Below are 21605 nucleotides of genomic sequence, written 5' to 3'. Positions count from 1 at the left end.
TCAGGTTGGGCAACATAAATCAAATTTGGTATGTTGTGAGCATGCTCTCAAATTTTCAGCCTCATATTATAGGCTAGTTATCCTGTATTTCTCTGTGTTGAGCAAGGTATTTAAAATGTCAAAAATAATTTTATTGTATGTGTGTATATATGTGTAATTTTTTTTTTTTTTTTTATGGAATAGTTGTATAATCTACTGTGATTAGCTGTAAGTGTTGCACATTTTGACCTCTGGGGGTCCCCCATACATCATTATGAGAAATGATGTAGGAATGCACATTGCTTGAATGTTTTATGTAAAGAAAAATAAATTGATCAACTGTTAGCTGTCATAGTCTACTTATGTTGATATGAATATGAATATTTGAACCATCTTTCCTCCAGATACTGTGCAGCGTGCAGACTGTTAGTATATTATTTACCTGGTAACTCAAACCACATCCGATTGGAAGTTCCTTTCCCTGTACTGTCACCCTAGCAGCTGTCTGATTGACCAGGTAACTTATTGGGGCCCCGGTCATGTTTTTTATGACATCATATACCTCTGCTCTCACACCTGACTCTTTCCTAAAAAAGGCAGCAAGGTTGTTTAGGCAATGTATTGCAAAACATGAGCTTCATAGTCACCTCAAATTGTTACAGTCATACTTGGATATTGTACAGTACATGCAGCATCACAAAGATGAAAACATGCTGTTTCTCTGAGTTCATGAAGAGAATATGAATGAATGAAAATAAAACACAAATACTGTTTAACTGCAGAATAAGTACTTTGCCCACCACTGTGTACTGTACATGACATCAACCTATGATTACCTGTTTGGGTTGTAGGAGCAGATGACCGGCTTCTTTTTCCGTTTAGCCTTTGCTTTGGCTACAATGACAGACGTGATAGGTTGGCCGCTTGTGATCCGCTTGCCTCTCGGCAGATGCCACTGCTGGGCCTGACTTGTACAGGACAGCTGATCTCTCCCCCGCAGGCGGTCAACATAGTGGAATAGACCGATAATATGGGAGCAGTAACCCGGTTCCCTATGGATTCAATCCCAATCATATGTCAGATCAATGACATGGAGCTTGTTACTTTTAGTGTGTTAGTGTATATTAACAGATGTTTAGCAAAGCCTAGTATATTACAAAACGCTGCTTTAGTGGAAGAAAAATCTAGCTATGCTAATACGGAGCTTTAAGCTAGGTTTAGATAAAAAATAAGATAGTATCAGTTAGATTAATGAATTGAAAGTAATAATAAATTAATAAATTGAAAGTAAATCACACTTCTTACCCTGCAGTGCATGAACAATGCTGATCCTCTATCTTGTTGTCTGAGATGGTGATGGCAACGAGATGCGGTTTATCACGTTTACACTGTGACCTGTAAAGTTTTGCCTGGAGCTGAAGCTTTTCATCGACCTTCTCAACAATAAAAATTATTAATATAACCCTCCAACGCATAGTTAAGGCCCTTTTGGTGACTTCAAGATGATATGTAATCTTTCTGTTTCCAAAAATCATCAATTGCCTCCTGTGAAATGTCTCCTACTGTGACAGCTGCCATAGTGCCTGTCACCGAATGTTGACGGTTTGTCCGAGTGAGTGGAGGGGGCGGGGCTTAGCCATAGGTCAATTACAATTCATGCAAGCGATTAGCACAGTTTTTCCAGTCATTAAATCCAGTGACAAATTGATTGTCTCTTATACTGAACAACTTGCAGCAGTAACAGAATACAGTGCCAGTAGACGGTGAGTACACTTACCATTTCCTTGACGGGGTTTCTCCATTTAGCTTTTTTCCTAAAGAAATGTTCCTTAGTTAAGCTTCGGTTAATGTCTCCATATTTTCTCTGTGATGCAGAAAAAAGCCAAAATATTTTGACAGGGATGGTTTAGTGCAAAGTACTCACGCATCCTGTTGTCAATTTGGTCCCACTTTGAAGGATCAGATGGATAGCTTGTCAATACCCTTTCTGGGTCTAGAGGCTCCGTCAGAACTATATTGGGCTCACTTTTTCTGGCCGGCTGCTGTTCTTCCATCAGTTTGTCATTCTCCTGTGATGGCGCTGATGTTGAAGGCGCCAAAGCGTCTTCCGCTGCGTCTTCCGCTGTGTCTTCGGGCCGCGTCTCCAGGCCTGGCTCGGCCTCTGGCTCTGCTAACACCAGCAGGCTTACAGCTGTCGGGCAATTGCCCGACAGAAACTTCCACTGCATGAAAAGTGGGATTTTCGTCAGTATGCGGCACTGTAAATTGACGTGGAAGTTCAGGTTTACGGCTGCACACAGCAATTTACAGGCAACACCGAAAACTGCCGTGAATTGACAGAAATTGACGTGGGCCTTGCTTGGCAGTTGTCCCCCCATGACCCCCCTCCCCCTAATTCTAAGGGAGGCTTTAACATGTAAATGAAAATGCTGTGAGCTATACACATGCAAATCAGGGTAGCAGGGGGAGTTTTACTCCAGGTGACATTTTTTTAAGGTATTAACTTCATAAGAAAATCTCTGGTATAAATAGATCAGGCTCAGTATAGCCTAATTATAGACTAAATTTTAGCTTGAATTGATTTATTTAATGAAAGTATTGTAGATTAATTACTGTGTATGTCATTAGCAATGGCCAATGTTATGTAAAAAAGATACACAAACAATTTGTTTCAACAATTAGTCTTAATCAGGCTTTGCCACAAAGGTTTACTGAATGCAGCATTTAAAATGTTAATTATTGGTTGTGTAATAACATTTGTTAAATGCCTGTAAGAATAGGAAAGAGTTGCACAAATGTTTTGTGGTTTTGTTATCCTTGGACCTTTTGTGACTTTGTACTTTCGGGACCTTTCTGATTCCTGGATCACCTTTGAGGTCAAAGGACAGGGGGTGGAGATGTGTGAGAGTGACGAGCGGAGGAAGACGACAGATGCAGGTTGTCTACTGTAAAGTGGAAACAAACTTTTTAGTTAATATCTATGCCAGTTTGAGTGAAAGTGTTCAACCAGGACTCTTATAAAAACGTTACTGGTGATGGGTTCTGTCCGTTTGAGTGGACAACTAGGCACAAGACGACAGAGAGGAGTTTAAGTTAGCTTCTGACCTAGCGGCTAGCAGTGCTTTTGCATGGACTCTGCTAACAAGCTAGCGACAAGCTAACCTGATGAGTAAAGCCTGAGTGGAGCTGTGAGACCGACGGCAAACACAAAGACCCCGACGGGGCCGGATAGCACTGCATGAGTTTCTCTTCAGCCCGGACAGCGCTACGAACCGGAGCAAGGGTAAGATATAAAGAATATGCTTTCATTCTGGTGTATAAGGAAACAGATACGTTAATAGATACCGATCTTAACCGTTCATTTTGTTTTCACAGACTATCCTCGTCTCATAACGAGGCTGTGGCCTCCTATTTGCTCGGAGCAATGTTCGCAAGTCCAGATTTACATGACGCTGATAGTGACGCCATTGTGTGTTAGTAACTTTTACTGTTTTGTTCCTGTTCCTTCCTTGTTTAATTTTACTGTGACTTACGTTTTTTTGTTAATACCACTCTCCTTTAATTGTTTTCCAGCTGCCTGTAAGACAGTAAGACCGAGCTCTGTGTCTCGCTGCAGTCGAGATTAGAGGCAATCCCCAAGTACAGGGCAACGTGAACGCACCACAGACGTCTGCAAAATGGACCAAATTCGGACAGAATGCTGCCAGTTACCTCCAGCTCCGAGGCGGCAGACTGCACTTTCACTCCACTCCACTCCATTTGCACTGTTTACTGTTTGCACTGCTACTGTTAATTTGTAATGTATGTCTTGTATTTTGTATGCTACTGGACACTTGCAAAGTACCTATCTATCTATCTATCTAGACACTTCACGGTGCTGTAGGATAGGCCTTCTCCTGAGCTTCCCGTTTGTTGTGTGGGCAGAATTGTACATAGTTGAGTGTTTGTGTTTCTGCTAATAAAGCTCTGTCTTTGAAATTTTCCTTACCTCAATAAATTCATTTATGTCCTTGATGGTAATAATAGTGCAGTCTATAGCATAGCATATCATATGAATGAATGAATGAATAAATATAAATATATATATATATATATATATATATATATATATATATATATATATATATACATATAGGGGTGGGGTTTACATTTCTAATGACCCAGGGTGACCAATAGTGACAGATCTGCCAACCAATCATGAGTGATTTTTCGTGTTTAAAAGTAGCGGTTTCATCCAATACTGAGTGAGGAAATTCAAGCCAGACCACACATCCTCTGGCCAGGCGTGGTTTCGCTGCTATTCGTATGCTAATTAGAGCCGTTCACACCTCCACGAGCTCCACATACGTCATGGTTCGTTTCCGATCATTTTCGGCACAGACGAACGCCACGTTCACAGCCTGTAAATTGTCGATAACTGCCAAAAATTAGGGAGATTTCCGGGCGTTTACGGGGCCGAAAATCCCAGTTTTCATTCAGTGATGGGTCCACATCATGTAATCTTACATGGTCCAAGTTCAATTTATTAACAATACACTCAGCACTTGTTTTTTCTGAGGAAATACCCAGGCACTAGGCAAAACAATGCTATTGTATGACCTCAAAATACCCCTGATAGCCTAAACAGGGTAACATGGGCAAAAACTCATTATAGTTCTTTATTTCCTTATTTACTCTACCTTTGTGCATATAAAATAGTCAAAAAAGTGCTTAAAGCCTATTAAAAGAAAGAAATGCATAAAACTACATAAACTTTAAATTTATAGCTTTAAAACCTGAAATAAACTGGTGTCTGCGAGGAGTTTTTTGGCAGATAAAAGCATGAATAGGCATCCATGATTGCAATTTTTTGCCACTTCAACAGCATTTCATCATGGAATACTGTGTGTTGGGACTTAATATGTTACTGAAATGGATGTACTGGACATTTGGGAATAAGAGAAAACTCTTTTTGTTTGAGCTGCCATTTGCCTCCTTTCACTCTGGCAGGGGTGTAGCTGAGCACTCAGTGGAATTTAGGACTGTAGCTGCACATGCTGGGTTGAATGATGAAGCCTCACAGGGGGTGGTTTTTTTAGGGGTGTTAGTGAGCAGCTTAAGGGTGCGTTAGTGGCCTGAGATGACCCAGACTTGGCTCTCTAATTTCCCTGACCATTAAGTTACGTAACTGCCTTTGCTTTGTAAGTGAGCGCCTTTCGCCTCTCTTCACAACCATTCCAGAGTGCAGCGTCAGTCACCCATCCCAGCAAACCAAGCTACCCCGGGTCCTAACACCTCCCTGTCCTGTGGCGAGGAACCCATACAGCTGGGCTGAGAGTGAACTGCCATCTCTAATAAAAGATTTGTATTCCTCCTTGTACCATTGGGTTGGCTACTCTGTGACTAGATAAATTATCTGCCTAGTTAACTGCTGATTGCACAGATGAGTGCACTGCACCAACTCAATTTTGACTTTACACCTGCTCCTGACTAGATGCAAGATTTACGACCAGTCGTAGTGAGAAGAAGGCTTAAGCCCAGGTGATGCAACCAGTGTAACTATGAAGTTGGACTTTAATGCCACGTGATGACCGATTTAGCTTGATACCAGGGACCAAATGTATAACCCATGCGTACACACGAAAAATGCACTCTTGTGGGCGGTGAGACTGTGCGTACTGGTACACATCTTCAACACCATATGTACAATACACACAGTCTTTTCAGTCTGATTACTGTGATATTGCGAGTTGGCAAAAGGATAAGAAAAGTGGGTGTGTTTAAAAAAAAAACTTTCACTATGATTACACAGTGGAGTCTGAGTTGTTAACCTTGCTTTCATGGTCTTTTGTGAATATGGTTATCAGTATGCATTATGATAATAACAATGAGAATGATCCATATGTAAAATGTGGCGACTGTGTGGCAGACCATGCACACATATTCTGGGGCTGTCCAGTTCTTAAACCCTTCTGGGAGGGTGTTCATAGTATTATCGGATAAGTCCTAAGCTACGATACTCAAAACTGCCATTCAAATTATTTTGTTTTTGATTTTTTTGTTTTTTGTTTGTCTTTTGTATACATCTCTTTTTTGCTTTGTTCCGTTCTCTCTAGCTTAACTAGAGGGCTACACAGTCTATTCTAGTGTTATCAATGGGATGTATTGTATGCAATTCCATATGCCTTTCTCCAAAGTGTACTTTCCATTGGTGTGCCTATTCATTGCTGCGATACTGTCTGTATTCTGTTTGCAAAATTCTGGAAAAAATAAACTTAGTTTATCATTAATAGTAATATGAATTAAAGAAGCATGTTGGGTTATGGTTTTAGCTATAGTAATGACAATGACCACCATTTATTGTCTGACAGACAACATGCAAATGCAAAGAAAAATGAACTTTGTCCAGCCGAACCCCTTTGTGACTTGTTGCACGTCAGTTATATTGTTCAGACAGCATGTAGCCAACTGTACATGTACCTTTGAATAAATTGACTCTACCATCATTTTGTAGCCTTCTTTACAGTTACAGCATAGGAGTTCAGCTCCTGTAGTCTCTTCAGAGAGAGAAGCTGCTGTTGTCAAGACGAGGTAATGATAAAATCTGCAACATAATTCAGAGCACACATTAGGTCACCCAGGAACCAGCAAGTGTCTGTCAAAAGATTTATCTTTTTAGTTTTTAGTGTGAGTGCAAGTCGCCCACATAAAAGCCCAAACTGGTCATCTCTCGGTTAACCCACACAGGGTCCCCAAGAGTGTCTCGTCTTTTGGCAACAGAAGTCTCAATGGCTCCACATGATTAAGCCCATTGGGCCCAAAGCAATGTTTTCCCTTTTAAATCAAGTGGTCAATTTCAGAATGGTGAAGCTGGACTATTCAATATTTGATAAAGAGCTGCCACAGTTGTCAAAAGAGGTAAGAGAGAGGTTTTCACTTTTTTGATAAACATTTAAGTATGTCTGATAAAGAAAATGTAGTGGAACAGTAGCATGAGAAAAGAGTAGCTATTAACAGCAATGAAAGAATTACAGAGCAATATTTATCATAACTCATTAACCACCATAGTGGTCCTTTCAAATGATCCAACAAACAAAATTACATGATTTACCAATAAAAGCTGGCCCAAAATACAGGCCTCCCCAAAAAACAAGGGTGGACAAAAATTCTGATGTCTGTCATGTTATTTGAATGACAACCAAGCACAATGTACAATTCCATCGCTTTGCTGTGGCTCGACTTTAGTCTATGGGCCCGGCCAGGCCCAGCCCGACACAGCTAAGTGGAGGCGCCCCCCTGTGGGCTCACCACCCACAGTGGAAAAAAATCAGGTCATGTGCATTGTGTATCAGGTGGTGAGCGAGGGCAGGGACTTGGGTGTCCTGACCCCAGATTTTGCAGCCTGGCATTTGGTACATAGAAGGTCACCTCTCTGGTGGGGAAGTCACTGGTGTAGTGAGAGAGGTACCAACTAGATATACACTGCTCAAAAAAATGAAGGGAACACTTAATCATCACAGTATACCACCAAGTCAGTAAAACATCAGGGATATTCGATTGTCGATTTTGGAAGCACAAGTGATTATGAATAAATTTGACCTGCTTTGGTGTAAATGAAAGTGACAACACTTGAGGCAGTACCTGCAGCCCAATCAGGTTGTACAGGTAGTCCAGCTCCTCCAGGATGGCACATCCATATTTGTGGTCGCAAGAAGGTTTGCTGTGTCTCCCAGCACAGTCTCAAGAGCATGGAGGAGATACCAGGAGACCAGCTGTTGCACGAGGGGATCTGGACAGGGCTGTAGAAGGGCATCAACCCAGCAGCAGGACCAGTATCTTCTCCTTTGTGTGAGGAGGAACACGAGGAGCACTGCCAGAGCCCTACAAAATGACCTCCAGTAGGCTACTGGTGTGCATGTATCTGACCAAACTGTCAGAAAGAGACTCCATGAGGGCCCAACGTCCTTTAGTGGGACCTGTGCTCACAGCTCAGCACCGTGCAGCTTGATTGGCAATTGCAAGAGAACTCCAGAATAGGTCAGCCATCAGCACCCCGTTCTCTTCACAGATGAGAGCAGGTTCTCACTGAGCACATGTGACAGGCTTGAAAGTGTCTGGAGATACTGTGGTGAACGTTATGCTGTCTGTAACATCATCCAGCATGACTGGTTTGGCAGTGGGTCAGTGATGGTCTGGGGAGGCATATCCTTGGAGGGTTGCACATAACTCCATGTCATAGCCAACAGTACCTTGACTGCTGTTAGGTACAGGGATGAAATCCTCAGAGCGATTGTCAGACCATAGGCTGGTGCAGTGGGCTCTGGGTTCCGCCTGGTGCAGGACAATGCCCGCCCTCATGTGGCCAGAGTGTGTAGGCAGTTCCTGAATGACGAAGGCATTGATGCCATTGACTGGCCCTCTCCCTCCCCTGACCTAAATCCAAATGAGTACCTATGGGACTTTATGTATCGGTGCATCCGACACCACCAAGTACCGCCACAGATTGTCCAGGAGCTCACTGATGCCCTGATCCAGCTCTGGGAGGAGATCCCCCAAGACACCATCCGCCGACTAATCAGGAGCATGCCCAGACGTTGTTAGGAGTACATACAGGCACACAGGGGCCATACACAGTTCAAACTTTTACTTTAATTTTCAGCATGATTTTGAATAACTTCAATAATTCAAAATCAACTGAAATGTGATTAAAGTGTTCCCTTCATTTTTTTGAGCAGTGTTGTCAAATTCACGCAAAACACTGGGTCTGAAACCAAACTCCTGGAGAGGGCTGGACTCTCTCCTTTGCTGGTGTTGCCCAGGATGAGAGGCACCAGGCAGGTGTAGAGATACTCACACTTTACACCCAACAACAGTTCAGAGTAAAATACCTGGTAAACCCAAGCAAGCAGTGAGGGTGAACTGTCAGAGACCCCAGTCTGTTGGCTCTTTTAACTTCCACCTCAGAAGCTGCAGCTTTGGGGGTTGCTGAAGCAAAATTCTGTGTGTGGGAGTTCGAGGAGGCTATGAAGAAGGACTTACGGTCAGCCTCAAAGAAGTTCTGCCAAATCATTCAGTGACTCTGGGAGGGAAAGCGGGGCTTTGCCCAAGCTATGTTCAGCCAGGGAGGAAAACTGCTGACCTGGGCTAGAAATATTGTCGGGTGGTGGAAGGAGCACTTTCAGGAGCACAAGAACCCATCTAATGTGCCCTCTGCAGAAGAGGCAGAGTCTTAAGACTTGGGAGAAGACACAGGAGCAAGTTGCAGTGGTTCGGGCATCTGATTAGTATGCCTCCTGGTTGCCTTCCTTTGGAGGTTTTCCAGGCACAGCCAACTGGGAGGAGACCTTCGGCAGAATTCGCTGGAGGGATTATAAATTTAATCTGGCCTGGGACTGCCACAGGATCTCCCAGGAAGAGCTGGAAAGCGTGGATGGGGAAAGGGAACACAAAGAAGCTATAAAACGTGGAATTCACACAAATGTTGAACTTGCAGCACAGAAGATCACTGCAATCAGCACAGTTTCAAGGTGGAACCCCAAGATTAGTGTCACCAATTCAGAATCTGACGAAATGCGAAATATGGCCACAATCTGGCCCCTTCTGTTACGGTGTTGGATAATGGCCAGAAAGGTTTTTCTGCAGAACATTATGATGTCACAATGAAGTTCACATTTGACCACTTTTGGATAGAAAATGTCATTATCTAAGCCTACTAGAGATCTGTGGGAAATTTTGTCTGACCTCAACCTTTGGCCACCAAAATATAATCATATAATCCATACTATCTAGTCTGAGTGGACGTTTGTGCCAAATTTGAAGAAATTCCCTTCAGGCATTCTTGAGATGTTGTGTTCACAGGAATGGGCTGGATGAATGAACAACCCAAAAACATAATGCCTACAGCCACAGCAATGGCTTTTAGATATTTTAGGAAACATTTGGTGTAATATAACAAAGATGAAGTCATTTTTAGAAATGTTCATGCAGAAATGTTTATTATAATTTTTTTTAAACAGAAGACAAAGGAAAGGGGAAATGAAATAGAGGGAAAAGTCTATTGAAGACAAAGAAGGAATAAAGAAAGAAGTTCAGTCACTGCTACCCAAAAAAATAATTGTCACCAAAGGGAAAGAGGGAGGAGAGATGCGAGGGAAGAAAATAGATAAGTTAATGATGTGACAAAGAGCTTCAGACAGACAGCTAAGAGTTCAGCAGCATCTTGTCTCCTCATTTTGATGATGAAAACTCTTGAAGATGAACTCTGCTTTCCAGAAACCCCCAACTCCTCCTGCAGGAGGACTCAGCCTTCTCACTCTGTATCCATGCTAATCATAGCAATTTACCTCAGGGCACCACAGATAGTTGTCATGAAATAATTATAAGTAAGGCTCAGGAACAAGACTATGTCACTCTCACTAATTCAGCCACCTGTACCTCACTAGTTCAATCTACTTTGAAAACCTTAGATTGCTTACTTTATGGATTATGAGCTGGTTCTCAACCCCTCGGACAATGGTCTGTTTGATGATCAATCCGTGTTCTCTGCATCTCAGTCCTTCCATCATTATCTCCATTCTGACACAACTAGCCACCAAGCCATCACGTCCATTATTCCCTACTCTTCATAAGTAGCTCTGGCCAGACACACTGAACCCACACGGAGGTTGTGGCTGCCATTGCCATCCTTCAGGAGAAAGTTGATCTTCAAGCTTTTACAGCTCTTCATGACCACCACCACTCCAATCAGCTTGTCACTTCTGGGGATCCTACCCAGCACCAGCCACAAGCAGCACACTCATGACGTCACCACACAACCTACTACAGTCACTGCATGAAAAGTGGGATTTTCGGCCCCGCAAACGCCCGGAAATCTCCCTAATTTTCGGCAGTTAACGACAATCTACAGGCTGTGAACGAACGTTTGTCTGTGCCGAAAATTGACGGAAACGAACCATGACGTACATGGAGCTTGTGGAGGTGCGAACGGCTCTAATTAGCATATGAATAGCAGCGAAACCACACCTGGTCAGAGGATGTGTGGCCTGGCTTAAATTTCCTCACTCAGTATTGGATGAAACCACTACTTTTAAAGACGAAAAATCTCTCGTGATTGGCTGGCAGGTCTGTCACTATTGGTCACCCTGGGTCATTATAAATGTAAACCCCACCCTATATATGTATATTTTATTTATTCAATCATATGATATGCTATAGACTACACTATTATTACCATCAAGGACATGAATGAATTTATTGAGGAAAGGAAAATTTCAAAGACAGAGCTTTATTAGCAGAAACACAAACACACAACTATGTACAATTCTGCCCACACAACAAACGGGAAGCTCAGGAGAAGTGTCTAGATAGATAGGTACTTTACAAGTGTCCAGTAGCATACAAAATACAAGACATACATTACAAATTAACAGTAGCAGTGCAAACAGTAAACAGTGCAAATGGAGTGGAGTGAAAGTGCAGTCTGCCGCCTTGGAGCTGGAGGTAACTGGCAGCATTCTGTCCGAATTTGTTCCATTTTGCAGACGTCTGTGGTGCGTTCACGTTGCCCTGTACTTGGAATTGCCTCTAATCTCGACTGCAGCGAGGCACAGAGCTCGGTCTTACTGTCTTACAGGCAGCTGGAAAACAATTAAAGGAGAGTGGTATTAACAAAAAAACGCAAGTCACAGTAAAATTAAACAAGGAAGGAACAGGAACAAAACAGTAAAAGTTACTTACACACAATGGCGTCACTATCAGCGTCATGTAAATCTGGACTTGCGGACATAGCTCCGACCAAATAGGAGGTCACGGCCTCGTTATGAGACGAGGATAGTCTGTGAAAACAAAATGAACGGTTAAGATTGGTATCTATTAACGTATCTGTTTCCTTATACAGCAGAATGAAAGCATATTCTTTAAATCTTACCCTTGCTCCAGTTCGTAGTGCTGTCCGGGCTGAAGAGAAACTCATGCAGTGCTATCCGGCCCCGTCGGGGTCTTTGTGTTTGCCGTAGGCATCACAGCTCCACACAGGCTTTACTCATCAGGTTAGCTTGTCGCTAGCTTGTTAGCAAAGTCCATGCAAAAGCACTGCTAGGCGCTAGGTCAGAAGCTAACTTAAACTCCTCTCTGTCCTCTTGTGCCGAGTAGTCCGCTCAAACGGACAGAACCCATCACCAATAACGTTTTTATAAGAGTCCTGGTTGAACACTTTCACTCAAACTGGCGTAGACATTAATTAAAAAGTTTGTGTTTCCACTTTACAGTAGACAACCTGCATCTGTCGTCTTCCTCAACAAAGTCACAAAAGGTCCAAGGATAACAAAACCACAAAACATTTGTGCAACTCTCTTTCCTATTCTTACAGGCATTTAACAAATATTATTACACAACCAATAATTAACATTTTAAATGCTGCATTCAGTAAACCTTTGTGGCAAAGCCTGATTACAACTAGTTGTTGAAACAAATTGTTTGTGTATCGTTTTTACATCAATCAATCAATCAATCAACTTTATTTATATAGCACATTTTTAAAAACCACAAGGGTAGCCAAAGTGCTGCACATTGAGACATAAAATAATTTAAAAGTTAAGTTAGAAGAACAAATGAGACAAACATGAAACATGAACATGAAAATGAAAAAAACATGTAAAAAATAAAAATAAAAAACAAACAAGCTCACGGCAAGTTAGAGGATGTCGAAAGAGGTGAAAATAAATCAAGGTGTACTAAAAGCCAAAGAATAAAAGTGGGTTTTTAACCCTCTGGAGTCAAGGGTATAATTGGCCGTTTTTGACTACTTTTCATTTTACCTTTATATTTCACCTTAACAACTTACCTTGCCTTGTTTGGTGTCGTTTTTTTCAGCACAACCTCACCTGTGTGGATTTACAGTTTTTTTTCAATTTTGACATACTATACTAACACAGTGGACCTAAAATCACACAGAAAACATAAAATCCGAGTAGAAAAAAGTTATATTTTTTATTGTGAAAACCACAAATATGTTTAACCAACCATTTTTATAACTTATAATGCGAATATAAATTGTGAAATTCAAAACCTTTGTACAATTTTAACACACAACAGACTAATTTACCACTATTTACATTAAAATGCAGGCAATGCCTCAGGCGTTTTTTGTACAACTATTTACAAAACACAAATGGCACTCTCAAAACTCACAAATGGCACACAAATTATTTGTGCCACTCAAAAAAACAGTTCCTGTCCACCACAACACAGAGGGGCACATCACAGGCCTGACACTTCCAGGGTGTGTCACTCCTCCTGTTGTCCACCTGAAGGCAGCGCTTGCACTTCAGTCTGCCTTTGGTGGCTTTATGGCCAGCGTCTGTGTCTGTGGTGATGGGCACAGGAATGTGATCAGCCCTCCTGCTCTGGGGAACACCTGCTTTGTCCATGCCACAAAGCTGAGACACCAGCTCCACCATGAAGTCCTTGTGTGTCATGGGCTGCACCTACTTGGCATTGCTCATCTCACGGTGCAGGATGAAGGCATTTGTTGTTGCAATGTCCAGGAAGTGCAGCAACACGGTCCGGTACCAGCGAGCAGTTTTTCTGTGGGTGGAATAGTACTGGATGAGCTGGTCTGACAGGTCGACCCCACCCATGCTCTTGTTGTAGGCCATGATTGGTGTGGGACAGGGGATGTCTCTCACAGCCCAGCGTCCATCTCCATCCTTCACTCTTCTCTGCACTGTCTCACCTGAAAATGCAGGATGGATGGTGGAGCACACAGACACCTCCCGTGTATCCATCCACTTCACAAAAACCAGTGGCCCCTCTCTGATCCATCTCACTGATCCTCTTCCACTTTTTTTGGTGAGAGCATTTGCCCTCCCTCTGGGGCATCCTCTTCTGTTCTCCCTGTAGTGCCACATGCTCCAAACTTCATGCTGGCCAGGTCCATGAACAGTTTGGGGCTGGTGTAAAAATTGTCCATGTAGATATGGTACCCAGTACCAAGACAGGATGGCTGAATGAGGTCCATGACTACATCATAAGACAGCCCATGCTCACTTGCAGTTACAGCCTTTCCAGTGTAAATGCTGAACCTGATGGTGTAGCCACTGCTCGACTCAGCCAATACAAAAAGTTTTATCCCCCATTTAGTTGGCTTATCTTTCATATACTGTGTCATGCCGGTCTTTGCCTTAGTTGCCACCATCCTTTCATCCACTGACAGCTCCCTCCTCGGGTGGTAATAAGACTGGCAGGCAAGGAGGATGTCATCATACAGAGGCCTGACTCTGAACAGTTTATCATGGCCTGGTGTCCCCTTCTTCCTGTCGTTCTCTGCATCCTCCTCGGGATCACTGAGGAGGATGTTCCAGAATATGGACCTGAACCGGTCTCTGGTCATCACTTTGGCTGGAAGTGGCACAGACAAAATGTGATTCTGTCTCCAGTAGTCCTGGAGACTCGGCAGCGACACCAATGACATGTAGATCAGGAGACCAAAAAACTCATACAGGTCCTCCTTCTCTACGTCAGTCCACTTGTATTTTTTCCCTGACTCTTTGTTTTTTGCAGCATTTTTGTTGGTGTTGCTGCAGATGGTAGTGACTGTGTCAGTGGCAAAAAACAAAAGAAAAAGGTCTTTTGGACTGTGGGGGGAAAGTGTCTCTACCTGGACTCCTGGTGGTCTGTGAGGCTGGAACCTGCTTACTGCTGGGGCAGTGTCAGCATCCTCCTCTGTCTTCCAGGGCTCAGAGCTGCTGCGTGGCTCTGCTGCATGAGCCAGCGGGGACCGGGACCTGGTGGGTGTGTCGCGCCGTCCCGTCCTCTGGGTGGGCGTGCCGCGCCGTCCCGTCCGCTGGGCGGATCTCCGACTCCGTACACACGTCGGAGGCTCCTCTTCCTCTCTCTCCTCCTCCAAAACAAACGAGGGATCATCCACTTTGTCGTCAAACTCCTCACTCTCCGGCTCAGAGTCAGACTCGGGCTACGCCGCATCTCCCTCCGCTTCGTCCAGCTCGAAGAAGAGCTCCGCCGCCCGCTCCACATTCATCAGCCGTCTCATCGTTTTGTCACACAAAACAAAAAAACGACTGCACTACACACTAAACACACGACCCTACACACTACACTAAACCACTACACACTAACTATGCACTCAAAATATGCTAAATGTCACAAATAACTCCAATCTCAAAACTCGCTATCACTATCTCTGTCTCTATCTATCGCCGCCGTAACTCCCACAACTTTCCCTTTTTTCCCCAGCAACTAAATACCGCGCTTTGCCACATTATTTTTCGATTGATCGATGTGGTGCATTTTTCTACCAATGAATGAGTGGTTGCCATGGTTTTTGGTTTTGTTTTTTTTTGCTGCCAGCACTTTCGTTACACTCACTTACTCGCTTTTCCGGTCTCTAAATGCACCGAACGTGCATCGAAGGTGACGAAAATATTCAGGAAAAAGTATGGCGTAAATAATGTATCATAAATCTGGTTTTATTTGGCCTATCAACACAATTTAAAAACGAATATGTAGTTTGTGGTCAGCACTTTCGACACAAGTTGAAACAGACTTGGGACAAGGCTGCGTCTTGCTGCTGCGTCGTCATTAATCTGTCACGTGATTAAGACGCGCGGGCGCGTCCAGGGACTCCAGAAGGTTAAAGAGATTTAAAAACAGGGAGCGAGGAGGCCTGTCTAACGTTGAGAGGCAGCTCATTCCAGAGTTTAGGAGCAGCGGCGGCAAATGCTCTGTCTCCTCTGAGCTTCAGCCTTGTTTTAGGGACTGTCAGCAGCAGCTGATCGGCTGATCTCAGGGGTCTTGGTGGGCAGTAAGGCTGAAGCAGATCGGATAAATAAGGTGGAGCAAGGTTGTTCAAACATTTAAAAACAAATAACAAAAGCTTAAAATTAATTCTGTGGTGCACAGGGAGCCATTGTAGGGACGCCAGGATGGGGGGGATGTGCTCACGCCTACGGGTCTGTGTTAGCAGACGTGCAGCAGAGTTCTGCACAAGCTGCAGACGAGCAAGGGAAGCCTGGCTAATCCCTACATACAATGAATTGCAATAGTCAAGACGAGTCGTGATAAAAGCATGGATTAATTTCTCCAAGACAGGCCTTGATAAAATAGGCTTCACTTTTGCTATTTGACGTAGTTGATAAAAACTTTTTTGTATTACACCACAGATCTGCTTCTCAAATTTAAAATCAGGATCGAACTTAACCCCCAGGTTAGTGACACAATCCTTGAGATGTAGTGACAGAGAGCAGAGCCGGCCCTCCCTATAAGCGAACTAAGCAGCTGCTTAGGGCCCCGCAGCCACTAGGGGGCCCCCAAACTCTTTGCTCAATCATTTGTCTAGCCGTCTCTGACCTGGCAACGTGTAACCCTTGACCCAACTGGCAACAATTTCCGTGACACGCATACGTAAACGTAAGCCCGTTGTCAAGTAACGAGCGCGCACCACCCCTTCCCCCCCTCTCCCCCCTGGCCCCCTCCCTCCCTCACTCACTGAGATCGCGATTTGCAAGGAGGTGAAAATTAGCCTTTGGAGAGCGACAATGTCCAAAAGGATATATCCGTCTGGTGCGGAAAAGAGGAAAAAAGAAGAAGGTCGAGGATGAAAAAAAAACAAGGACAAGGTAAGGCTAAGTAATGTTATGTTTACCAGATGAACATTTAGCCGAAAAACATGTCGGTTTTTTAATGAGACACTTAAAACGTCGTTAACAGGTGTGTGTGTTAGCTGGCTAGCTGCTACATGTCCTAGCCTGCTGCAGTTAACATGTCCTGGCTGATTTTAAGGTCTGTTTACGGTGAAAAGATAACAGCTGTTTGCCTGTGAGGGGATGAAGGATCAATCACCCATTTATTAATGGCTGATTAGATATTTTTGGATCATGCAAAATACATTTATGGTTCAAATTTCAGTCTAGGCAGTAATATAAAGGGTCAGTAATCACCTGCTCCATACTGTGCAGGCCAGGGTCAGAATATCAACTGTATCTAAGTGTTAAAAAAACACTCAGCAGTAAAGAGTGTAATTTATGTAAATAGTAGTGCAATCTATCCCCCTGGACGTACATTAATTTATATATAGCACTATTTTCTGTAAACAATAATTGTAAAATAATTTTTACTGTCTCAGGTGGAGCAATACTGAAATACTTTGGTGGTGGTGGTGGTGGAGCATCAACCAGAGATGATGGAGGCACTGGTAAGAGTCCCCCTGCCTTCTCTTTGAGTACTTTTTTGACAGTGCAACCATTATACTGATAGCTACTTGTGCTCCAGCCAATTTAAAAAATAACTTTTAAAATCATCATCATCATCATTCACTGTGTTGTCTTGTACTTGGAGATTACCTTGTATGATGTATCTTGTTTTATCTACTCTGCATGTAGTGCATTTTCCATTTATAAATTATAATTGTCCCACACAGCAGCTGGAGATGACTCTACAGCAACACCTGGCTCAGGAGAAAATGTTTCTGGTAGGTAACCATAATGGTCAATCATAAATCTCTTCATTTACAACAACTTGACCTTATGTATGAATTAGTTATGATAAAAAATGGTTTAAACTAATAGACTTCAAAATTAAGAAAACAACTAATAACAGCAAATGTTAGTGTTCTTATTTCATATCAGGCCCATCATCATTCGACCTTCATGTTGCCACATCCTCATCCCCTGTGGCTGGTTCCAGTCATACAGTTGGTAAGTTTCTTGTTTGTTGCCACAATATGTTTATCTCTGTTGGAAAATTAAATTGTGTGTACACAAGTGGCTAAAAAAATTCTACTAATCTTCTCCACAGCTCCAGTGGTTACTACTGATGATGCTGCTGACCAACCAACATCCTCTTCCTCTATTTCTTCCAACTCCGGGAACTCTGCTCCTCCACCTCCGAGCAATCCAGCACTGTGGCACGCTAATCTGTCTGACCAATTACGGACTGATTTGGTTTGCAAGGGTCCTGCACAGGTAGAGAGAGAGTTTGAATTTCCCAAGTCCCATTCAAATAGGAGCTTTCACTACCATCACATGTTTAGAAAGCTTGCAAATGGAGAGAAAGTGAGAAGAAATTGGTTAACATACTCAAAGCAGAAAGATGCAGTTTACTGCTTTTGCTGCAAGTTGTTTTCAAGAAAGTCCTCAAAGCTCAACACAGGACAGAATGTCTGGGTCAATATAAGTGCAATATTGATGTCCCATGAAACCAGCCCAGACCACGGCAAACGTTTGATAGCATGGAAGGAATTAGAACTAAGACTTAAAACAGGAAAAACAATTGACCAGACAGAGATGGCTCTCTTGCAAGCGGAGCAGAATCGTTGGAGAGAGGTGCTCACTCGTTTGATCACCATCATTCAGTCACTAGCAGAGAGGAACCTTGCTCTAAGAGGATCAGTAGACACCCTCAACAACCCAAACAACGGCAATTTTCTAAAAGAGGTAGAACTTCTTGCCAAGTTTGACCCAGTCTTTAAAGAACATGTTAGGCGCATCACCACTGGTGAGAAACACACTACCTACTTAGGGAAAAGCATCCAAAACGAGCTGATTGCCAGTATAAGTGGGAAAATACTGAGCACTATGGTGACGGAAATAAAACAGTCAAAGTATTTTGCAATCATTTTAGACTGCACCCCAGACATCAGCCACCAGGAACAAGTGTCAGTTGTTGTCAGAATTGTCACACTAACACCCCCGGAGATTAAAGAGCACTTTCTGGGTTTCTTACCTGCCCCGAACGCCACTGGCCTTGGCTTGTCCTCACTGATACTGAACAAGCTGGAGGAGACAACTGCAAGATAAGTATGTGAGAACATGAATGTGGAGGCAGAGCTCAAGCAGAAGAGGCTTCGTAACACCAAAAAGCAGTTCAGCTATGAGGCAGGAGATGAGACTGTGACTGATGCATTAAAGAGAATGGAGATAACATTCTTTAATGTTGTAGTTGACACTGCCATTCAGTCTTTGGAGGATCGTTTCATGTCACTGAGGGATGTCAGAGATACATTTGGTGTTCTACTCAGTTTCTCTGACATGGATGACAAGGCACTCAGAGAGCACTGTGAGCTACTTGGGAACACACTCACTGAAGGGGGGGAGACTGACCTGGACTGGCGAGAACTAGCCACAGAAATCCAGAGCCTTCCAAACCTACCCAAGACGAGTATGACCACATTTGAGCTTCTCACCTTCATCCACCAAAATGATCTGACTGGGTTTTATCCAAACCTTTGGGTGGCACTGAGAATAGCCTGCACACTACCAGTGACGGTGGCATCTGCAGAAAGGAGTTTCTCCAAGCTCAAACTGATCAAGACCTACCTAAGGTCCTCCATGTCAGAAGAACGCCTCAGTGGACTGGCAGTCATCAGTATCAACCACCAGATTGGAAGCCAGATTTCCTATGATGATGTTATAAATGACTTTGCATCCCAAAAAGCAAGAAGACCAAAATTCTGAACTGGAACAAAGGAAGGAAAAAAAGGGGATAAGGGTGTAATGAAGGTTGTTTTTCGTAGAGTTTTAGACTTGATTTTGATTTTCTTATTCATTAACTTATTTTCTTCATATTGCTCAATTATTTTATCTGTTAGTCATTTCATTTTCTACTTAAATTTTTTTCTTGTTTATTTTGTTTGGATGTGAATTAAGCTTATTTGTTTATTTGTTGTAAGATTTAACTTATTACTGGCACCTTTGAGTATAAGACAGGGATAAAAAAAAAAAAAGTAATGAAGGTTTTGTTTTGTTTTTTTGAAGTTTTAGACAATATAATTTATTTATTTTTTCTTATTATTTATTTTTCTTATTTTATTCAAATTTATTAAGAATATTTTATCTATTATTCATTGCATTTTCTACCTTGTTAACTGTTTTCCTGTTCATTTTGTTTGGATGTGAATGTACAGTATATATTAGGCTTGTTTGTTTACTTGTCACAGGACAGAATTGTATAGAGTTTGAGGTTTTGTTTTAAGGGTTCTAGAATTTAGCTGTACAGATAATTTAAATAAAATAAATCTTTTTAAACTGTAATCTTTTGTAGAATCTTTTATCTTTCTGCTACATCAAAAGTAGTGATTTAATACTGCAGGTTTGGAGCCGCCTAGTGGATAAACACAGTTATTGCCATTTCACAATATTAACATTAAAATTCAGACAAAAACAAAGTAGAAGAAAAAATGACAAGTGCAATTAGACAGCTTTAAGTGTTTCTATTTAATTAGTAATAAAATATCTGCTCGCCATCATGTTGATAGAGGTACAATAAAATATGCAAGGGTTGCATACGGTAGCTGGTTTTATGAATATTTGATGGTACATATATACACTGTGAGGTAGGGCCCCCAATTTTATCCTGCTTACGGCCCCCAGATGTACAGGGCCGGCCCTGCAGAGAGCCAAGGTCAATGTTGGGGGGAGTACAGTAACTTGGTCCGAACATCATCAATTCAGTCTTGTTTTCATTAAGACTGAGGAAATTAAAAGAGAGCCAGGCTTTAATGTCGTTAAGACAGTCTATGAGTGGCAGGACAGAGTGAGCATTGTTTTGTGCCAAAGGAAAATAGATCTGGCAATCATTGGCATAAAAATGAAATGAGACCCTGTGTTTTCTAAAAACAGAACCGAGGGGGAGTAGATAAAGTGCAAATAGAAGAGGGCCAAGGATTGAGCCCTGAGGGACCCCGTGTGGAAGAGGAGCTGTTGAGAACACAAAGTTGTCGAGTTTTACACAGAAACTTCTGTCGGTTAGGTATTACATAACATTGGCCATTGCTAATGACATACACAGTAATTAATCTACAATACTTTCATTAAATAAATCAATTCAAGCTAAAATTTAAGAGTTTATAATTAGGCTATACTGAGCCTGATCTATTTAAACCAGAGATTTTCTAATTCAAAAAATGTCACCTGGAGTAAAACTCCCCCTGCTACCCTGATTTGCATGTGTATAGCTCACAGCATTTCATTTACATGTTAAAGCCTCCCCTAGAATTGGGGGGGGGGGGGGCTCATGGAGGGACAACTGCCAAGCAAGGCCCGCGTCAATTTCTGACAATTCACGGCAGTTTTCAGTGTTGCCTGTAAATTGCCGTGTGCAGCCGTAAACCTGAACTTCCATGTCAATTTACAGTGCCGCATACTGACGAAAATCCCACTTTTCATGCAGTGAGTGGAGCAGCAAACTCATCCAGCCCTCACTGAGGCCCAGGTCATATCTCCCAATGTGCCTTCTCTCCACGTCTCTTATTTGTCTAACGTGTTTTCTCTTTTCTGTCGACCCTGTGTCCACAGGCCGCAAAATGGACCCTTGTACACAAAGCTTTCCATTCCAGCATCCTTTCTTCTACACTTCCTCAAGTGGCTAACAAAGCTCCTCTGGCTCTGCCCACTTCTGCAGCTAATCCTGCTTTCTCTCAAGCAGTGAGCACCACTGCCCACACTGCTGTTCATATTGCCACAGCCACAATGAGGCAGGAGGACCTTTTCTGTCCTTGTTGCCCTCCCTCACTAACACCTCCCCAACAACCACAAGTTATTTGTATTCCTGTAGCATGTCTCTCAGTCTCCCCCTAATTTATCCCATGACCATCAACAATTTCATCTTGGCAGGGCTCTTTCACACTTCGCCAC

Source organism: Pagrus pagrus, assembly GCF_965226575.1.
Source record: "Pagrus pagrus genome assembly, chromosome: 9".
NCBI lineage: Eukaryota > Metazoa > Chordata > Actinopteri > Spariformes > Sparidae > Pagrus > Pagrus pagrus.
This window is presented reverse-complemented; position numbering follows the sequence as displayed.